The sequence below is a fragment of the Prionailurus bengalensis genome, chromosome C1 (assembly GCF_016509475.1).
Source record: "Prionailurus bengalensis isolate Pbe53 chromosome C1, Fcat_Pben_1.1_paternal_pri, whole genome shotgun sequence".
Taxonomy (NCBI): domain Eukaryota; kingdom Metazoa; phylum Chordata; class Mammalia; order Carnivora; family Felidae; genus Prionailurus; species Prionailurus bengalensis.
Window position 1 is genome coordinate 20,567,886 of NC_057345.1, and position 20,500 is coordinate 20,588,385.

Below are 20,500 nucleotides of genomic sequence, written 5' to 3' on the forward strand. Positions count from 1 at the left end.
AATTCACCCTTCTAGTTCAGCTTTGGGCTGCCCTAAAAAAAAAAAAAACCTCAAAAGATGCTAATATAAAACTGAGATTTTGTTTGCAAACTATTCTATCTCCAAAGAAAAGATTTATTCACATAAAATATTTCTTGTATCTCCACCCTGGCCCAAGTTCCCTGTTATGTATCCACTTATAATATACAAGGTCTACAATGTTATCACTGATGACTTTCAGCTACAAACACAAAATTCATTTCACATTCCCAATCTAATGCCAATTTCTAGCAATACCCAATTCATCAAAATGGAATGGTTTGAAATACGCCAAACTATCCATCCATCTAAGTGGGCTTACTTCTACTGACTGAATACATATAAATTATGAATGATTTTACTTAGAAATGGAGAAATCTTACCCCTGGTATTTGTCGGTACTCAAGTACCAGATTCCTTTCAGCTGTAGTCATTAATTCAGCATTGAATTCATACAGGAGTCTAGCATGAAAAACAACTAAGCTCCTCTGAAAAACAAACACCAACATACAAACCAAAACAAAACAAAGCATCAAACCTCAACAAATCAGTTCACAAGATTACTAGAAATATGCCACTAACTCACACAAGCCCCAACAAAGTATTCTTCACTTGTAAGAGCTTCCTTTTTTAATTTTTCGCCAATGACAAAGTGATCTCCAGTTACTGGTGCCTAAAAACCTGAGATAAGAGGGTAGATACAAAATGCATTCCTCTCCAAATACCCAGGCTTGAGTACCTGTGAGTAAGCCAAACCTGGGCATGTGCTACATATGGGAACACACAGTTGGTTTTTATGGAAGAATGTCTAAATCCCACTTTACTATCTTACTCAAAGATAAAGTGGATAGGACTAAGTGCAACCTTTCTTTCTTGGTTCCTCCAAGTAGCAGTGAGTATTGCACTAGGTTAAGCTCCCTATAGACAGGTCACTGGCACAACCACTGGTGATTAGATACAGAGGTGGGTTTGAAAAAGAGGGAGAAAGGAGATATTCAGAGCCGAACCACACATCAGGCACTGAGTCTCATTTCATCCTGCCAGCTGTCTAACCATTCATTTTAATCCCTATGATGCCTCACTTCGTATTTCAAGCTTCTCTCTGGGATGGAAAGGCCAAAAAAGAAACTGACTTTACACAACTGAGAAAGGCCAGGGGGAAAAAGGTTGCAGAGCAACAACAAAAAAGGAGATTCAGCAAAATGTTTTGCTGACAGCTCAGGGCAACGTACAAACACACCGTGTGGTCATGGAGCAGGCAGAAGCAGCAGTCCTGGATGTGACTGTTAATATACCAACTTAAGTAAGGAGGGAGACCTAGCAATGACAACCGCATCTGAACACCAGGAAGTGGAATTATGGAGCAAACTGCAATTCCATATCAACTGTTCTATTCTGCCAGCTGTAACAAGAATTCATTCCTGAAAAAGTGTCACACACTCATCTGTCACTAATAGCCAAGCCGCCAGCAACTAAGAGTCAGCAGCAAAGGGCAGCTGTACATCTACTTCCTCTCCCAAGGTCTATTCACCACTCAAAATATGGGATTTATAAGGAAAAGTCCTTGAACAGAGGGAAAGTAAGTACCCATTCTTTTTTTTCTACCCTCAGTTTACTAAGCAGTTACCAAAGCCGTCAAAACCTAATAAGCAGTGGTGTAGAGTAGCAAGAGCATGGACAGTAAGAGGCAGGGGTGTGGGTTTCAATTCCCAACTGCCAAATTTTAGCTTTGGGACCTTGGCAAGCAGTATAATCTCTCAGTCTGTTTCCTAATCTGTTAAGTTAGTATAATGATTCCTAGTTTGTAAGGTTGTTATGACGAAAAATAAAATAATGCATGTGTAAAATGCTTAACACAGTGCCCGGCACAAAACAATTATAGTAATAGTCCTAGTGATGGGTACCTGGCTGACTCGACGAGTAGAGCATGTGACTCTTGATCTCCAGTCAATGATAACGCTGGACACAGAGCTTACTTTAAAAAAAAGAGTGATTTCTGTTGTAGTCATAGTAGTAGTAGTGGAAGTACGAGTTCCACACATATCTAGCATTTAACTATGTGCCAGGCACTGTTCTAAATGTTTTTTTTTTTTAAGATGTAGTGACTTTAAACTTTTTTTTAAAGTTTATTTTTATTTATTTTGAGAGAGAGATAAAGCACGAGTTGGGGAGAGGCAGAGAGAGGAAAAAGAGAGAGAGAGAGAGAGAGAGAGAGAGAGAATCTGAAACAGGCTCCACATTTTCAGCACAGATGTGGGGCTTGAACTCACAAACCGTGAAATCATGACCTGACCTGAAATTGAATGCTCAACCAACTGAGTACCCCTGTTCTAAATGTTTCATGGGGCACCTGGGTGGCTCAGTCACTTGAGTGTCTGACTTCAGCTCGGGTCATGCTTTCACGGTTCGTGGGTTTGAGCCCCACATTGAACTTTGCACTGAGAGCACAGAGCCTGCTTTAGACATTCTGTCCCCCTCTCTCTTTGCCCCCTATCCCCGCTCATGCGTGTGTGTGTGTGTGTGTGTGTGTGTGTGTACACACGCATGCATGCTCTCTCTCAAAAATAAACACTAAAAAAAGAAAAACATTAAAAAATGTTTTATATGTGGTTCCCTCAACCATTAAACAATACTATTAATAAGTTTCAGGTTGTATTAATACTTAACTAATTATAGTAGTACCCTTATCAATCAATGAATATCTATCAAGTAGACACTAAAAGACACAAGGAAGTATAAATTCCCTTCCTTGACTACAGGAGCTTATAATTTGAGGAGACAGATAAAACCAGTTTAGTAACAATACAGCAAATAAATAGAAGTTCAGTTATCAAATGAATGATGCAGTCAATGATAACAACAGAAAGGATGAAACAGTCACTGTGACTTGAAGGGATCAAACAGGCAGGATTTGGATATAAAGTATAAAGAGGGGTACACTTATGATGTACACTAATTAATGTATAGAATAGTTGGATCGTTATATTGTATACCTGGAACTAACATAACACTGTATGTTAACTATACTTGAATTAAATTTAAAAAAATAAAAAAATATCTAAAACATAATAATAATAATAATAAAAGAGGAAGGTTTTCCAAGTGGGGGTAATATAAGCAGAAGTCTTGAACTCTACCACTAAGAATTTATGGAAAAGTTACAATTCTAATGGGCTTTTTACCACATTTCATCAAATCTAAGATGCCATTGATTATGAGATATATCATGATTCAAGTTCAAGAGATGTTAAAATGTGGGGAGGGGCACCTGGAAGGCTCACAGGTTAAGCACCCAACTCTTGATTTTGGCTCAGGTCTCGATCTCACAGTTCATAGGATTGAGCCTTGTGTGATGGGTGGAGCCTACTTGGAATTTCTCTCTCTGCCCCTCCCCAACTTGTTCTCTAAATAAACAAACATTTAAATAAAAATAAAAATGTGGGGAAACGTGCATCTTAGAATCAATAAAATATATTTATTTTTTCTATAATATGAAAGGGTAGACAAATGACCTTTAAAATTTCTCTCCAACCCTAAAAGGCTATGATTCTAGAACTCAGACTTCTACAAGCACATTCAAATTCCACCAAATCATTAACACCATAGAAGAACAAAGATAATAAAAATGAGAGATTGGAAATTTACTCCACTAATGATTTGCAAGGCTACAATATTTATCTCCTAACCAGTATGTTCGTATTTTCCTGTATATACTTGAACATAGAGCTATTTTAATATCCTTGTTTGCTAATTCCATCATCTCTGCCATTTCTGACTGTTTCTACTGAATGATTTTTCTCCTAGATATGGGCCACATTTTCCTGGTAAATCTGGTGACTTTTTTAAAAATGTATGTTTGTGGGGCGCCTGGGTGGCGCAGTCGGTTAAGCGTCCGACTTCAGCCAGGTCACGATCTCGCGGTCCGTGGGTTCGAGCCCTGCGTCGGGCTCTGGGCTGATGGCTCGGAGCCTGGAGCCTGTTTCGGATTCTGTGTCTCCCTCTCTCTCTGCCCCTCCCCCATTCATGCTCTGTCTCTCTCTGTCCCAAAAATAAATAAACGTTGAAAAAAAAAAAATTTAAAAAATAAAATGTATGTTTGTTTGTTTAGTTTGTTTGTTTAGAGAGATGCAGGGGGGGGGGCAGGGAGAGAGAGGGGGAGAGAAAGAAACCCAAGCAGGCCCCACACCAACAGCTCAGAGCCAGAGCCAAACATGGGGCTTGATTCCATAAACTGTGAGATCATGACCTGAGCCAAAATCAAGTCAGAAGCCCAACCAACTGAGCCACCCAGGCACCCCAAACATGGTAACTTCTGACTGGATGTTAGACATTATGCTATTACAATGTTGACTATCTAGCAATGTTGGTTTCAAAAGTGTCAGACTTTATTCTGGTAGGTAGTTAAGCTACTTTTGGTTCAGTTGGGTACCTGTAAGGCTTGTTTTTAAAAAGCTTTGTTAGGATGGCTCTAGGGTAGCCTATACTCTATGGGTATTTTAACCCCAGTGCAAAGATGCGGCCCCTCTGCAATCTCTACTGGGTGCTCCCAGTGAGCACCATGGGCTCTCTATTCTGGCTGGTAGGAACTCAAACACCTCCCTGCTCATAGCTTCCTGGTCACTCTTTCCCCATTCTCCCTCAGTGTGATCCCAGTCATGTGTGTGGTCAGCAAAGATTCAAAAAGACCCTGAGATTTTTAATTTTTTTTTCAACGTTTTTTATTTATTTTTGGGACAGAGAGAGACAGAGCATGAACGGGGGAGGGGCAGAGAGAGAGGGAGACACAGAATCGGAAACAGGCTCCAGGCTCCGAGCCATCAGCCCAGAGCCCGACGCGGGGCTCAAACCCACGGACCGCGAGATCGTGACCTGGCTGAAGTCGGACGCTTAACCGACTGCGCCACCCAGGCGCCCCAAGACCCTGAGATTTCTAGAGCAGTTCTTCTTCATAGCTTCCCCCTTTCCAGAACTCAACCACACTGCTTTCAGTTGCTTCAGCTCCCCTTGAACTACAATGTCTCTTCAGTTCAGCAAGACCAGTGTGCTCTGTTTGGAATCCCCCACCCTGCTCCATAGTTAGAAGAGACATCTAGGTGCAGTGTATGCACGCACGCGCACACCCACACACACCCACACCCACACACACACACACACACACAGAGGAATACTACTTAGCCATCAAAAAGAATGAAATCTTGCCATTTGCAGTGACATGGATGGAGCTAGAGTATATTATGCTAAAGGAAGTAAGTCAGAGAAAGATAAATACCATATTATTTCACTTATATGTGGAATTTAAGAAACAAAACAGATGAACATATGGGAAGGGGGGGTAAAGAGAGGGAAACAAACCATAAAAGAGTCTTTTTAAAAAAAAAAAATTTGGGGGGCGCCTGGGTGGCGCAGTCGGTTAAGCGTCCGACTTCAGCCAGGTCACGATCTCGCGGTCTGTGAGTTCGAGCCCCGCGTCGGGCTCTGGGCTGATGGCTCAGAGCCTGGAGCCTGTTTCTGATTCTGTGTCTCCCTCTCTCTCTGCCCCTCGCCCGTTCATGCTCTGTCTCTTTCTGTCCCAAAAATAAATAAACGTTGAAAAAAAAAAAAAAATTTAAAAAAAAAAAATTTTTTTTTTAATGTTTATTTTTGCCAGAGAGAGAGACAGGGCATGAGCGGGGGAGGGGCAGAGAGAGAGAGGAAGACACAGAATCCGAAGCAGGCTCCAGGCTCTGAGCTGTCCGCACAGCCCGACGCGGGCTCGAACTCACAGACTGCGAGATCGTGACCTGAGCCGAAGTCGGACGCTCAACCGACTGAGCCACCCAGGTGCCCCAAGAGACTCTTAACAATAGAGAACAAATTGAGGGTTAGTGGAGGGGAGGTGGGTGGGGGATGGGCTAGATAGCTGATGGGTAATAAGAAGGGTACTTGTTATGATGAGCACTGGGTGTTGTATGTAAGTGATGGATCACTAAATTCGACTCCTGAAACCAATACTGCATTGTATATTAACTAACTAGAATTTAAATAAAAATTTAAAAAGAAAAGAAAAAAAAAGAAGAGACATTTAGACAGAAAGCCAGGTAATCACAGGGCTCACCTCTTTTATTTCCCTTCTCACAGGGATCACAGCCCCGTCCTCCCTGTTTAGGTCAGGGTTGATTTCCACTCTAGTTTTGCAAGGCCCTCCATAATAAAGAGGTATTACAAAGTATTATAATCTTAAAGTCTGATTAATTTCAATTTATCTTCAAGTACATACACAGAGTAATTCTAGGAATAACAAGGAAAAGTAGGTGTCCCGAAATCAAACAAACAAGAAAGCACTGCCAATAGGTATAATATCATTACCATAAGCACAGAACATATTTGGATGACATATTTAATTAATTTTTTGAATGGTCACAACTGAGGACAATGATAGAAAGTTCTTTTCTTTTCTTTCTTTTTTTTTTTAATTTTTTTTTTTAACGTTTTTATTTATTTTTGAGACAGGGAGAGACAAAGCATGAACGGGGGAGGGTCAGAGAGAGGGAGACACAGAATCTGAAACAGGCTCCAGGCTCTCAGCTGTCAGCACAGAGCCCGACGTGGGGCTCGAACTCACGGACCGCAAGATCATGACCTGAGCTGAAGTCGGCTGCTCAACCGACTGACCCACCCAGGCGCCCCCAGAAAGTTCTTTTCTTACAGCTAATACTCACATAGGTGCCTACCACCTTCAAAAATCAATACAGCTTGGTGAACTCAGAGGGATGTTCAGTCAAGAGATTCAAGGATTTCCTGAGCCACTCATTATGTGACTTTGGGCTGGTTAATCTCTCTAAGCCTCATCTGTAAAATGGGAAAAATAAAATCTACCTCATATGATGGTTCTAAGGATAAAATGAGATAACATATGTGAGCCTTCTAGAGGGATGTCTAACACCCAGTAGGTACTCAGTAACTGATAGCTCTGATTACTATTAATTCAAAGGAATGCAGAGTTTGTTTAGACTCACCTCCTGGTGGTAATGAAATAATTTAAGGACAGCAAATCAAATTAAACAGCATTGAGCACACTACACAAAAGGCTCTCCTAATTGATCCTCTTTTCTTCAGTCTCAGTGGAGGCCAAGTAGTAGGTGGGTCTCTTACCTTCTGGGACAGGCTCTTTGGGAGTGTAGAGACAAATACTGAGAAAGAAATAGATGGCCTCTGTTTATATTATGACAATTTTAAATATTAAGATAAAGAGTATCAGTCTTCCAAATCATAGTCAAAAATCAATTCAGTTTTTTCACTTTACAAACTTTGAAAGACAAATAGTCTCAAAGGGACTATTACTTGGATCATGGCATTTCTTTAAAAAAAAAAAAAATCCTTTCATCTTGAAGGCCCAAGGCAAATGTCACCACTTCTAAGAAGCCTTCCTTGACTCTTCTAGTCTGAAGTCATCTCTCCCTTTCCAAAAGTGCCGAAGAGGTATGCTGAACCTCTTTGATGGCAGTCATTACATTCTATGTTGTAGTACAGATTTTTGGAGTGTACAATTCTCTGAGTACAGGAACTGAAAAACAAAATACCTTTAAACCTAACAGAAGTAGTACTAACAACAGCAGCTAAGGGTGGGATTCTTAAAACTTCTTTGTATCCTATAGTGTCTGCTCAATAAGTGTTGAATGCCTAAAATATGGCTGGTATTTATTCACGTTTTCTTATATATCTCTACTACTCAAAACACTTCTATGAAGTAAGTTTTAGCATTCTGATTTTACAGATGACAGAACTAAAACTAAGAGCAGTTCTGTAACTTTATCAAAGTCACACAGTCAACTTTTAAACCCAGGTCTATCTATGTCAAAAGTTTATGCTTATTCCATGACTCCACACTGACTCTTCAAAAAAACACACAAACCAAGAAATTATACAAATAAGCTCCTATTTCTCATTCTCATACACAAGTGCCACGAAGCCCTAGACTAGTTTCTTCTCCCTTGAAAAAAGACTGCATGCTAACACAAGAAAGCCTTCCTGACATATTTACCCTAGAACTGAAACGGTGTTAATGAGGATAACATACTGCTTTCTCCCTCTCTACACCCAATTTTAGCCAGCTGCTCAGGGGCTTCACATCTTTCACTTTAAACAACATAAACACTGGCTCATTTAAAGTGCCAGCCTCACATAACATGCTTAGATGCTACTGCTTTTCAAACAAACTCCTGTTTTCAAACAGCCAGGCATTTGGGGTTCCATCACTTCTGATGAGTTACTTTCATCTGCAGGGTCCCTGAAAATCACTTTAAGTTTCATTCTCTGTGCACTGTTTGGCTCATCAAATCTTGTCATCAGGGGCTTTTTTTTTTTTTTTTTTTTTTAAGCACCTCATCTTTCATCTTCTTTTACAATGAACCAAAACACATTCCCATGGGTAATTCTTAAACTATATATGTTATTTTTTAAAATAATACTCTTCTGACTTTTTCCAAAGAGCATGGTTGTTTTCCCTTTTTAGCCCAAGTAAAGATAATTATATCAGAAGTGATATAATTTTCCCCCATTTCTTTCTGCATATGGGGAATACTGAAATGATAAGTCTTTTTTAATTATTAAATGTAAATACCTCATTAAATATAATCCAATTACTTTAATTGTAAAAAGGAAGTAATTACAATATGTACATGTATTCTTGCCTGGTAGATTTAATATCTTAAATTAATCTTTTCAGCATTAATATTTTAAATTAACCTTTGACATTTGAAAAATGCAAGAAACTGATGTCTCTTTTTAAAAATATATACATATAAAGCTGTACTTTATGGATCTTTGTTGTGATTTCACCTACAAACAATTTTAGTGAGAATAGCCCCACTCCCACAGAGAGGGGTAATTAAATACCACCTGCCCTAACTGAACTGGTATTTCTTGTCTGCCATAAATCATGTTAAAGAGTCTAATGCCTTCTGGGACAAAAAGCCAAGAGCTAATTCTGTCATTCTAATAATCACAAAAGCTTTACTTACAAAGACAATTCCAGGCCAAAATTTGTTAGAAGGATGGCTTTGGTATAGTACCCTAAATTTTCCATTACCTAATTTATATTCTGTGACTACCATTTTAGCTCTCTAAGACCACCCCAAGCATTCTCCTTTCTCTCTGGTCTCTAGCCCTTCAAGTTTGCTGTTACAATAGTTTCCCTCAGCAGCCATCTAGTTCTTTGGTTTCTACTCTTTTTTGGTGACCAAGGGCAAATAAATTGCAAAGCTAAATCTCTATGAACTGCTTTGAAAATGGGTTCTGCCACGGTCTGTGCTCTGAAAAACTTCCATTAAAATGGAGGGAAAAGGCTTACACAGAAGAGGAATTAAGAAGATGATACTTTGTTTTGTTTTTCTATATCTTACCAAAATCTATCAGTGAGTGTTATTTTAAGATATGAATTATGTATATAGAAAAAGTAAAACTTGATTTAGATTAACACAGAACTTTTTCTAAACTTTAAAACCATATGAATATTTATGTTGTAGAGATAACAACCAGGGCCGTATATATACAGCACTTTCCCTGCAAAAGAAAAGCTCCCTTTAAAGTACTAACAAGGGGCGCCTGGGTGGCTCAGTCGGTTAAGCGTCCGACTTCGGCTCAGGGCATGATCTCACGGTTCGTGAGTTCCAGCCCCGCGTTGGGCTCTGTGCTGACAGCTCAGAGCCTGGAGCCTGTTTCAGATTCTGTGTCTCCCTCTCTCTGACTCTCCCCCATTCATGCTCTGTCTCTCTCTGTCTCAAAAATAAATAAACGTTATAAATAAATAAATAAATAAATAAATAAATAAATAAATAAATAAATAAATAAAATAATAAAGTACTAACAAGCAGGGTGCCTGGTTGGCTCAATTGGGAGAGCATGCAACCCTTGATCTCACAGTTTTAAGTTCAAGCCCCACGGTGGGCATAGGGATTACTTAAAAATAAAATCTTAAAAAAAAATGTTTTTACTGAAATAAAATCTTAAAAAAAAGTATAAGAAGCGTTGTGTTTTCTGCAAGTCTCAAGGATTTCACTGAAATAGATTTTCCTGTTTAGACCCTATATTAATGAACCAAAGATGCAACTCTGCCTCACTAATACCACTTCCCAAAACAAATTAATGAAATGGAGGAGGGTAACTATGACTAACTCCTTCAGTCATTGATTATAGCCAGGTTGGAGCAGTTCCTGACTACATAAGGCTGGCTTCTGCTGTCATCCAGGCTAACTATGGAAAGCTATTTTATGGTTTGAAAGGATAGTCACATGGGTCATTGTGGGTTCCCTCATTCTCAAACACTGTAATGAATTCTGAACAGTTACCAAAGGTTAGCAGAAGGGAATGGAGCCTGATATCTGATGATGATCACAGTCTTCCAGGACAGCACCATTATAAGACAACAAGGAATTTCACAGGTAAAAGGTATACCAGCAGCTAAAACTTAGCCCCTTTCAGGATTTAAATGATTCAAGTTTCATCTTGATAACACTGGTATTTTTGTACAAAATATATCTTATTAGGCCAGCACTTAAAAGTTAAAAAGGTGTCTTTAAATGCCTGCTGACCTAAAATTGCCACGTTCAATGCTTTAGAGGGATTGATTTTCTGGAGAAGGACAATAAGATGCCAAATTCTGTTCAATGGAGATCAGAATATTATTTGGTGAACCTATTCTGCACCTGTGGAAGCGGAAGAATAAGACTGACTTACACACCCCAGAAGGAGGATGGTATTTATCTTGGGCTCTCCCTATGACCTCTTTGGCAGCAAATGTAAGAAAGTCCTTTTTTGAGGCTAAGGGGCGTGCCCAGGACTTTCAACTACCCATTCAAGCAGGGTTACAATTCCCCTCCTCCATAATTAAGTTCTCTTTCCTACTCTCCATGCATGCATGAATTGCAATGACATTGACATGGGGGCCTGACATTAGTCTTTGAAGGTCATTTAAATCCTCCTACTTCCAAGCTGCCTTAAAAGCAATGCGTCATCCATTCCACAATGCCTGAGTGTGGGGTCTGACTAGATGGTACTCAGAGCATAAAAAGCAAGAGGGCTCCAAACTCAAATATCATAAAAAGAAACAAATCAAAGAAATAAAACACAATAAAACTCAGTTGCTCAAGAGACAATAGTAAGAGAAACACTAAACTTTTAACACTGGATGAATGAAAACACTTCTGATAATTCCTTTTATTTAGGAGAGTAGAAAATGTCATTCACAATATGGTCTCTTTATATTGGCTTCAGTCTCATCTACTATCACAACTTCATACATACATACCCATCCCTGAAGTCCCACAGACCCTCCCATGGCTCCTGATTACATAATGTTCTCCCTTGCCTCCATACTTTTGTTCAAATCTGACCACCCACCACACCCTCACCAACTTCTAAGGTCTTCCAAGATTGAGCTCAAGTGAAATGTCTCTTGACATGCCTTGCCCCAGGGGAGCTGGACGCCCCTCTCCACACATTCTTTAAACTCCCGTAACACCCTGTGCATGCCTATCCCATCACACTGCATTAAAAGGACTGATTTTCTTACTTGCTCTCCCACTAGACTGCAAATACTTTAAGGCTAGTGATCAATCATCTCTGATCCTAGTGCCTATCACCATGCTAGGTACAGAGAATATGCTCAATAAATATTAATCAAATGAGGGGCACCCGGGTGGCTCAGCTGGTTAAGCGTCCGACTCTTGGTTTCAGCTCAAATCATGATCTCACGGTTTGTGGGACTGAGTCCCACATTGGGCTCTGTGCTGACAGTGTGGATGGAGCCTGCTTAGGTCTCTCTCCCTCTCTCTCTGCCCCTCCCTTGCTCATACTCGCTCTCTCTCAAAATAAACTAACTTGAATTGAAATAAATTTAAGTAAACAAAAAAACCAAACAAACTTCAATATTAATCAAACGAATGAAGCCACAGTTAGTGGTTCTTGTGCTCTGGCCATTATGAAGGTGAGGATAGGGAGGGTGTCTGGACATTCAGTCTTAATAGTGCTGCTTTCTGAGGGAAGAGAACTCAATCTGAATAGCCCAAGCTTGACCTTTGTTTTATTTACTTATTTTTTTAAATTTTTTAATGTTTTTATTTATTTTTGAGACAGAGAGAGACAGAGCATTGCAGGGGAGGGGCAGAGAGAGGGGGAGACACAGAATCTGAAGCAGGCTCCAGGCTCTGAGCTGTCAGCACAGAGCCCGATGAGGGCTCGAACTCACAGAGTGTGAGATCATGACCTGAGCTGAAGTCAGACGCTTAACCAACTGAGCCACCCAGGTGCCCCAACCTTTGTTTTAGAATTAAGATTCCTAGTAACTCATCAGATCACAAGACGGGATCTATACATACTCTACAAACCCTAGGAAATGATTAGAGGTCTAATCTGTATATAGCAGAGTGAGACATTAAAAATTAAAAAAAAAATTAAAAAAAAATTTTTTTAATTACAAAAAAACAACCAAGGCCATCCCAACCAACACAAGCTATCTGCCACCTCCCTTTTATTCATGCACCTCAAAGTTCTTATCTTCTAATGTAAAGAGAGAAATGATTAAGAGTTATCAGCCAAAGGAGACACATTTCTAAAAAGGCTAAGGAAGGTCAGAATAGGGTAAGTCATGAAAATCAGCACATGTTAAAAACTTGAAAGAAATCCAGGCTGTCATTAAAATCTCCAGGCACGTGGCCTAAAACATTAATAAGCCTCTGAACCTTTTCTTTCCCCACCAAATCAGCTTTTTGCCCCCCTCCCCCAGCACCAATACTTTGTCCCCACCAACTGACCCTGCCACCGGCCAACGTGCCTGCCTTTCTTTCTTTCCCTTCCTTCCTACCATTATAAATACAGATACAGATAGTGAGAATCTGGCAAACATATGACAGCTTCTAACCACATATGAGATTTGTATAAACTGATATCCACTTTTCCTTTTTCCTTTCTTCTTTCCCTTTTTTCTTTCTCTCCCTCTCTTTCAATGAGCCTTATGTACTGAGCACTTCTTTCCTTCCTTCCTCCCTCCCTTCCTTCCTCCCTCCCTCCCTCCCTCCTTCCTTCAATGAACCTTAGGTACTGAGCGCTGTGCCACACACTGGGGATAAATTCAACAATGTCCCTGCCCTCAGGAAGCTCAAAAGCTACTGAAGGGGACAAAATTACTCTTTTCATAAGTATGACTACACAAGATGTTGTGGAGGCATCCAGCTCAGACTGCGGGCAGACGTAGTTAAGAAAGGGTGTCTTAAAGGACAAAAAAAAATTAGTTAAGAGAAGTTTCAGATGAAGGGAACAGTGTGTGCAGAGGCAAACAATGTTCCAAGAGCAGCAAATAGCTTGGTGTGGCTGAAGTACAAGAAGTCATGAGCGATAAGGCTAATAAGGTAGATAGAAGCTGAGGCACAGAGATCCTTGTATGCTGCACTATAGCACTTGGAGTGTGCTGAAGGCTACTGGGAACTATTTAAGATTGAGACTAGAGAGTGACATGATGGGATTTGCATTTAGAAAGCTCTCTCTGGCAGCAGTGTGGAGAACGTACTACATGAGAGGGTGAAAGACTGAGGCAGTATTCCAAGTGGAAGCGCTTCTAATTGATGGATAGAATCTACATAATGGGAGAGTTACAACAGATGACAGAAAATACTCTGTACAGAGTTTGAGGCCAGGCTGTCACTGATAAGCTTTCCCTCTTGGACAATTAAATTATTTAGTCTCTCTGGGCCTCACTTTTTACATTCTGAAAAATGTGTTTGTAAAAGTATTACCAGGGGGGGAACACTGGACTAGATTCAGTATCATCAACCTTACCTTAATGCTTTACAATTTACAGATACAAAAACTTTTAGAAATACGTGTAAGGTAATAAAGAATCGTGAGAGGGCACCTGCCTTGCTCTTTTGGTAGAGCACGTGACTTGATCTCAAGGCCATGAATTCAAGCCCCACGCTGGATGTAGAGATTACATAAACAAACTTAAAAAAAAAAAAAAAAAGAATTGTGATTTAGCAAACATCAGTGTGCCTGCCTACCACCTAGTTTAAGAATATCACCATTAGGGGCACATGGGTAGCTCAGTGGGTTGAGCGTCTGACTCTTGATTTCGGCTCAGGTCATGATCTCACCATTCCTAAGACCAAGCACCATTTCGAGCTCTGCGAGCTCTGCGCTGACAGCTTGGGATTCTCTCTCTACCCCTCCCCCACAAGTACCTGTGCACACTCTCTCTAAAAATAAACTTAAAAAAAAATAAAAAGAATATCACCATTAGCTTTAAAGTCCCCTACATGCCTCTCCCCAAACCTATCTCCTTCCCTTTCACTCTGATGACACTATCCAGAAATGTGTTTACTATTCCCTTATTTTTCTTTACAGTTTTATCATATCTGTATCCCAAACCATTATAGTTTAGTTTCACATGTTTCTGTACTTCACATGAATCTAATGCACATTTTTCTGCAACCTTTCACTCTACTATTTGTTGGGATTCATTCATGTTGCAATGGCTGCAATTTAGTCATTTCTACTGTTACATGGTATTATATTATATGGCTATACCATGATTTATTTATTCAATCTAAAGTTGATAGATACTGGGATTTTTCCCAGTTTGGAATGCTTATGTTTTTGCTACTGCCAACGAAGTTGCTATGGACATTCTTGTACACGTCTCCTTGTACACATGTATAAGGTTGTTAAGGGTAGACACCTAGGAGTGGAACTGCTGGGTCATGGAGTATGAAAATCTTCAATCATGAGATAATGCCAAATTGTGTTCCAAAATAGGTTTACACTTCTGTTTGCTGGGTTCTGGTTGCTTCATATATCCTTGCCAACATATTTGGTCAGATTTTAATTTTTGCCAATCTGATGGACATAAAAGAATGTGTCATTGTAGTTTTGATTTGCATTGCCCTGATGACTGCTAATGAAGCTGAACATTCCCAACCCTTTTGATAGGAAGGAGCTACTTTTTATTTTTCCAAAACACCGAAATTATCTTCTCTGAAAGCCTAAAATGGCTGTAGGTCATTCAGAATGCTGCCTCCCAGTAATTAACCAGATAAAGACTGGTGTCTTTCAGCACCAGGGTAAAACTGTATGACCAAATCTCAGCCATATTGACACAGAGGCACACCTGAAATTTTTCATCTGAGAACTGAAGGTGAATTAGGGATTTTAGAAGGACTGAGACTGAGAAAATCTGAGAGTGAATGATCAGGGCAAATATGTGATACTTAAAACCCTTCAGTATCTGCCATCAATGTACTTCTTTAGTTTCCTTTCTGGCCACACCTTTCTAGTGCACTACACTTCAGCCACTGTTCACCACAGATGCCCTCCTGCACTCTCATGCCTCTGTGATCATTCAAGACATTTCCTGCTTCCGGGAATACCCACTTTTTATCTGTTTTCTTTTTTTTCCCCTATGCTTCTTGAAATTTTATTAATCCTTCCCTGCTCAGTTCAAATGAATTGCTTCCACAAAGCTATTGTGACCCTGTTCCCTAGGAAGAATTAATCAAGCCCTCTGTTTCAATAGCATTCTATTATACCACATATCCCACATTGCACTTGTAACAGGGATAGACTGTGAGCTCTTTGAGGGAAAGTTACCATCTTTTAAAACCTGAGGTGCTAATAAGCAGCACTTCTGTCACCCATCAATCCCCCATAAAATACTGGATAAGTATATAGAAAGATGAGCAGAATTTACTGAGAAAATAAGTATCTAAACAATGGAAAGACCCTTTCTGACTCTTGCTGACTATGAAGAAAAAATGAGAGAAAAGGCAAGAGAGGAGAAAGGGAGTGAGAGCTAATGAAAAATAAATTGTGTCAATTAGGTCCCAGGAAATGAAATTGTAAACCATACAGTCACCTTCTTAATGGTGGCTTCCAATAGCACGGAAAAGTGGAATTTATAGATGACTCTAAAACCTTAAGCTGGAAACACTTTTTTTTCAAAATTTATAAAATTTTTTTAAATTTTAATTTTTTAATTTATTTTTTTAAAATTTATTTATTTTTGAGAGAGGAGAGAGAGGATCCCAACGTAGGGCTCAATCTCACAAACCACGAGATTATGACATGAGCCGAAATCAAGAGTCAGATGCTTAACCAACCAAGCCACTCAGGTGCCTTATTTATTTTTATTTATTTTTTTACTTATTTATTTATTATTTTATTTATTTAGAAAGAGCATGGTAGAAGGAGAGGGTGAGAATCTTAAGCAGGCTCCATGCCCAGTAAGGAGCCCTATGCAGGGCTCGATTTCACAACCCTGAAATCATGACCTAAGCTGAAATCAAGTGTCAGACACTTAACTGACTGAGCCATCCAGGTGCCCCCAGACTCTTAACTATAGAGAATACACTGAGGATTGCTGGATGGGAGGTGGGCAGGGTGACGGGAAATGGGTTAAATGGGTACTGGGTTAAGGAGGGCACTTGTAGGGATGAGCATTGGGTGTTGTATGTTAAGTGATGAATCACTGAGACTAGTATTATACTGCATGTTAACTGACTGGAATTTAAATAAAAACATGAAAAAAAAAAACTTAGGCTGTATTTCAGAATTTCATCTGGGTGTGGTGTTTTCTGAAGATAACTATAATTTCAATTTATTTAATAGTTAAAGGTTTTCAATTTTTTCATGAGTCATCTTGTTATCTTTTCCTAGGAATTTGCCCATTTTATCTAAATTTTGAAATAAACCAAGATAGTATTCACAGTATTCCTTAAATTGAGTGGCAAATATTATTATCATTAGAACAAAATGGCTAGATGAATGGAATAATGGCAGAAATAAAGATCCATGACATAAAGATTTGAGATTCCACAATATTTCAACATTTTCGTGTATCTCTGTATTCCAAGAATAGAGCCTTCTTTTGGACACAAGGTTTGATTTCCTATATCAAATACAAAATTGATAAATCAAGTTAATATTTTAATAAGCTGATTTGGGGGGCACCTGGGTGGCTGTCAGTTAAGTGTCTGACTTCACTTCAGGTCATGATCTCGTAGTCTGTGAGTTCAAGCCCCCATGTCAGGCTCTATGCTGACAGCTCAGAGCCTGGAGCCAGCTTCTGATTCTGTGTCTCCCTCTCTCTCTGCCTCCCCCCACTCACGGTCTTTCTCTCTCTCTCTCTCTCTCTCTCTCTCTCAAAAATTAATGTCTAAAACAATTAATAAGTTGATTTTGATTAATGCATGGTTGATCAGAATGACACTTGCAGATATCTTTAAAATAAAGGCTCTTTGGAGCACCTGGATGGCTCAGTCAGTGTCCAACTCTTGGTTTCAGCTCAGGTCATGATCTCATGGTTCAGGAGATTGAGCCCTGCATCAGGCTCTGCACTGACAGTGTGCATTAAAAAAAAAAGAAAAAGAAAGCCTCTTTTAAATTAAGTAAAAGCTGGTTTCAGAGGCCACTCAATCATTAAATTAGATGCAAAAAAAAAAAAAAAAAACTATCCCTTTAAATATAGCAATTCACTGAATTTAAAGAAAAACCCATCAGAAGAAATTTAACAGCTTTGAACTTATACATCCACATTATTTTTAAAAATAAAAGTGTAATTATTATTAAGACTATTGTTACTATAAAAGCACATTTTGTGATATAAGAAAAAAAGGCACTTTAGTGGCTTAAAAAAATTATGCTAATCATTTGTTTTATCTACTCCTTCCCCAAACCTTATGCCACAGTAGCTAACTGGAAGGAAAACTATCTGATTTAAATTTCAGCATCCTTGCTCTATCTCACCCTCTCCTGTTCTAGTGGAGCTATACTTGGTTAAATACATTCTATATGAAGAAGGAGGAGCCAAAAGATACTGTGATCTTTAAAATCCAGAGCAGGGGCCCCTGGGTGGCTTAATCCATTAAGGGTCTGACTCTTGATTTCATTAAGGGTCGGATTCTTCATTTCGGCTCAGGTCATGATCTCACCATTCATAAGATGAAGCCCCAAGCTAGACTCTGTGCTGACAGTACAGAGCCTGCTTGGGATTCTCTCTCTCCCTCTCTCTCTGCCCCTCTCCCACACATGTGCTCTCTCTCTCTCTCTAAAAATAAATAAAATTTTTAAAGTTTTTTTAAAACTTTTTATTCATTTATTTTGAGAGAGACAGAGAAAGCGTGAGTGAGGTAGAGGCAGAAAGAGAGGGAGAAAAGAGAGGCAGAAAGAGAGCCCAAGCAGGCTCTGCACTGTCAGCACAGAGCCTGATGTGGGGCTCAAACTCCCGAAACTGCGAGATTATGATCTGAGTCGAAACCAAGAGTCAGATGCTCAAGTGACTGAGCCACCCAGGCATCCCTAAAAATAAATAAACTGTAAAGTAAATAAATAAAATCCAGAGCAGATCATTGTATAATAATTTTGAAAGCCTGTTTAGAGATTGACCAAAAAATACTAGTCCTGTATTAGTGAAGGTCAACGTCTTTAATTGGACAGAGCTCCAGGGCAACAAAATTGAAAATAAGTATGATTAGAAAAATGGGAATGAACACTACCTGGGCAACAGATCAATGAGACAGCATATCTGCCTTTGATTCTACACTGGTATAATCCTCCTTAACTAACATTAACACAGCCTCCAGCACCATACAATAAGGTTTTTCCAAATATCTATGGGAAGTTGACAACAGCAATACTTCTCTGCCAATCTAGCAATACAGATACATTTTACCAGCTCCTCTCCTTGTAGAAATCATGTTAATAAAGATGTTTGGAGATTTATGGATTAAATGCCAATATTTTAAAAAACTGGACAACTGTTACAGAAATTCTTGTTGGTATTTTTCAGTCTTGGAGGAAATGGGGTTTGACAAAGAATATTTCCCAAGTGGTCTGGAAGGAAGCAGAAGAATTAGCAAAATCAAGAGGAGAAAATATGAAAATGCATCAGGTGAAAGCCCGAGGTTTGTTGGCAGGAGAAAAACGTGTCTGTATTGTGTAAACTAGAATCTATGGCAAACAAAATTCAATTATAATGAAGCAATTATCATGTCTTGTCACATTTGTTAAAATTGGTATCTGCCAAGTAGTATCCTTTTAGGCTGTCCACCCTTCTTGGTTTGCATCAATTGTTCCACAGTAATTATTAATAGTATATTCCCTCATACTTTTAAAAGTGAACTGGTTTATACAATAAGTTATATGATCACCCTATCCTTGAGAAACCAGGAGGCAGGGCTGCTAAAACGGCTCAAGGTTCAGGATCCAATCATAGTCCCAACTAAAATTCAGTACAGATTTATTTCTTTCATCTAGCGCTATGAATGGAACAATACAATAGTACTGTGATTAAAAACCCAGTGGACTGGTGGGGCCCCTGGGTGGCTCAGCCGGTGGAGCACCCAACTTAGGCTCAGGTCATGATCTTGCAGTTCATGAGTTCAAGCCCTGTGTTGGGCTCTGTGCTCACAGCTCAGAGCCTGGAGCTTGCTTCAGGTTCTGGGTCTCCCTCTCTCTCTGACCCTCACACTCCTTCTCTCTCTCAAAAATAAACAAACATTTTTAAAAAATTAAAATAAAACAAAAAAACCCACAGTGGACTGGAACCAAATGGCTTGAGTTCAAATCTCAGTCCTCCTACATAAACTCTTCAGTTGTGTGACCTCATTACATTTTTTTGTTTTCCTTTTTATTTTGAAATAATTTCAATCTCGGGGGAAAGTTGCAAGAATAGTACAAAGGACTCACTTATGCACTCCACCTAGGTTCACCAATTATTAACACTTTACCACATTCATTTCCCTCTCTCTCTCTCTCTTTCTCCCTCCACACCCTCTCCCACACTCACACTCTAACTTATGACTAATTTTTAAAATCACTTGACAATAGGTTGCAGACATGGTAGCCCCTATCTCTAAATACTTCAGGGAGTCATCTAATAGCAAACTATCATACAAATATCCCATTAGGAAATTTAACAATTGAGGGGCGCTTGTCTGGCTTGGTTGGTAGAACGTGTGGCTCTTGATCTTGGAGTTGGGAGTTCAAGCCCCACGTATGGTGTAGAGATTACTTAAAGAAGTAAATCTTTATTAAAAAAAAAAAAAAAAAGACAGGGGCGCCTTAATAGCTTAGTTGGCTAAATGTCTGACTCTTGATTTCAGCTCAGGTCATGATCTCACAGTTCGTGGGATCAAGTCCCTCAACAGGTTCTGCGCTGACAGCATAGATCCTTTCTCTCTGCCCCTTCCCTGCTCACGCTCTCTAAATAAATAAAACAAAAAAAGGAAATTTAACAATGATACATTGTTATTTAACATAAAATCCATATCTAAATTTTATTTTATTTTTTTAAATATTTTTTAATGTAATCTCTACACTCAAAATGGGACTCGAACTCAAAATCCTGAGATCAAGAGTCACACATTCTATCAACTGAGCCAGCTAGGTGCTCCAATACCTAAGTTTTAGAAAATGTTGTCCCAATAATGCTCTTTATAGGAATTTTTTTCCCCTCAAC

The 20,500-nt window shown here is 39.3% G+C and overlaps 1 protein-coding gene and 1 long non-coding RNA gene across 3 annotated transcripts in view; one reads left to right on the plus strand and one right to left on the minus strand.

The window, feature by feature from the left end:
- Window positions 1-20,500, minus strand: part of WASF2 (WASP family member 2) — a 73,383-nt gene that overhangs the window by 29,263 nt on the left and 23,620 nt on the right. The gene's annotated exons all lie outside the window — the stretch shown is intronic.
- On the plus strand, window positions 1,485-20,058 carry LOC122480157. Its single transcript, XR_006296520.1, has 2 exons — window positions 1,485-1,597; window positions 18,830-20,058. It is a non-coding gene; the product is annotated as an uncharacterized LOC122480157 (long non-coding RNA).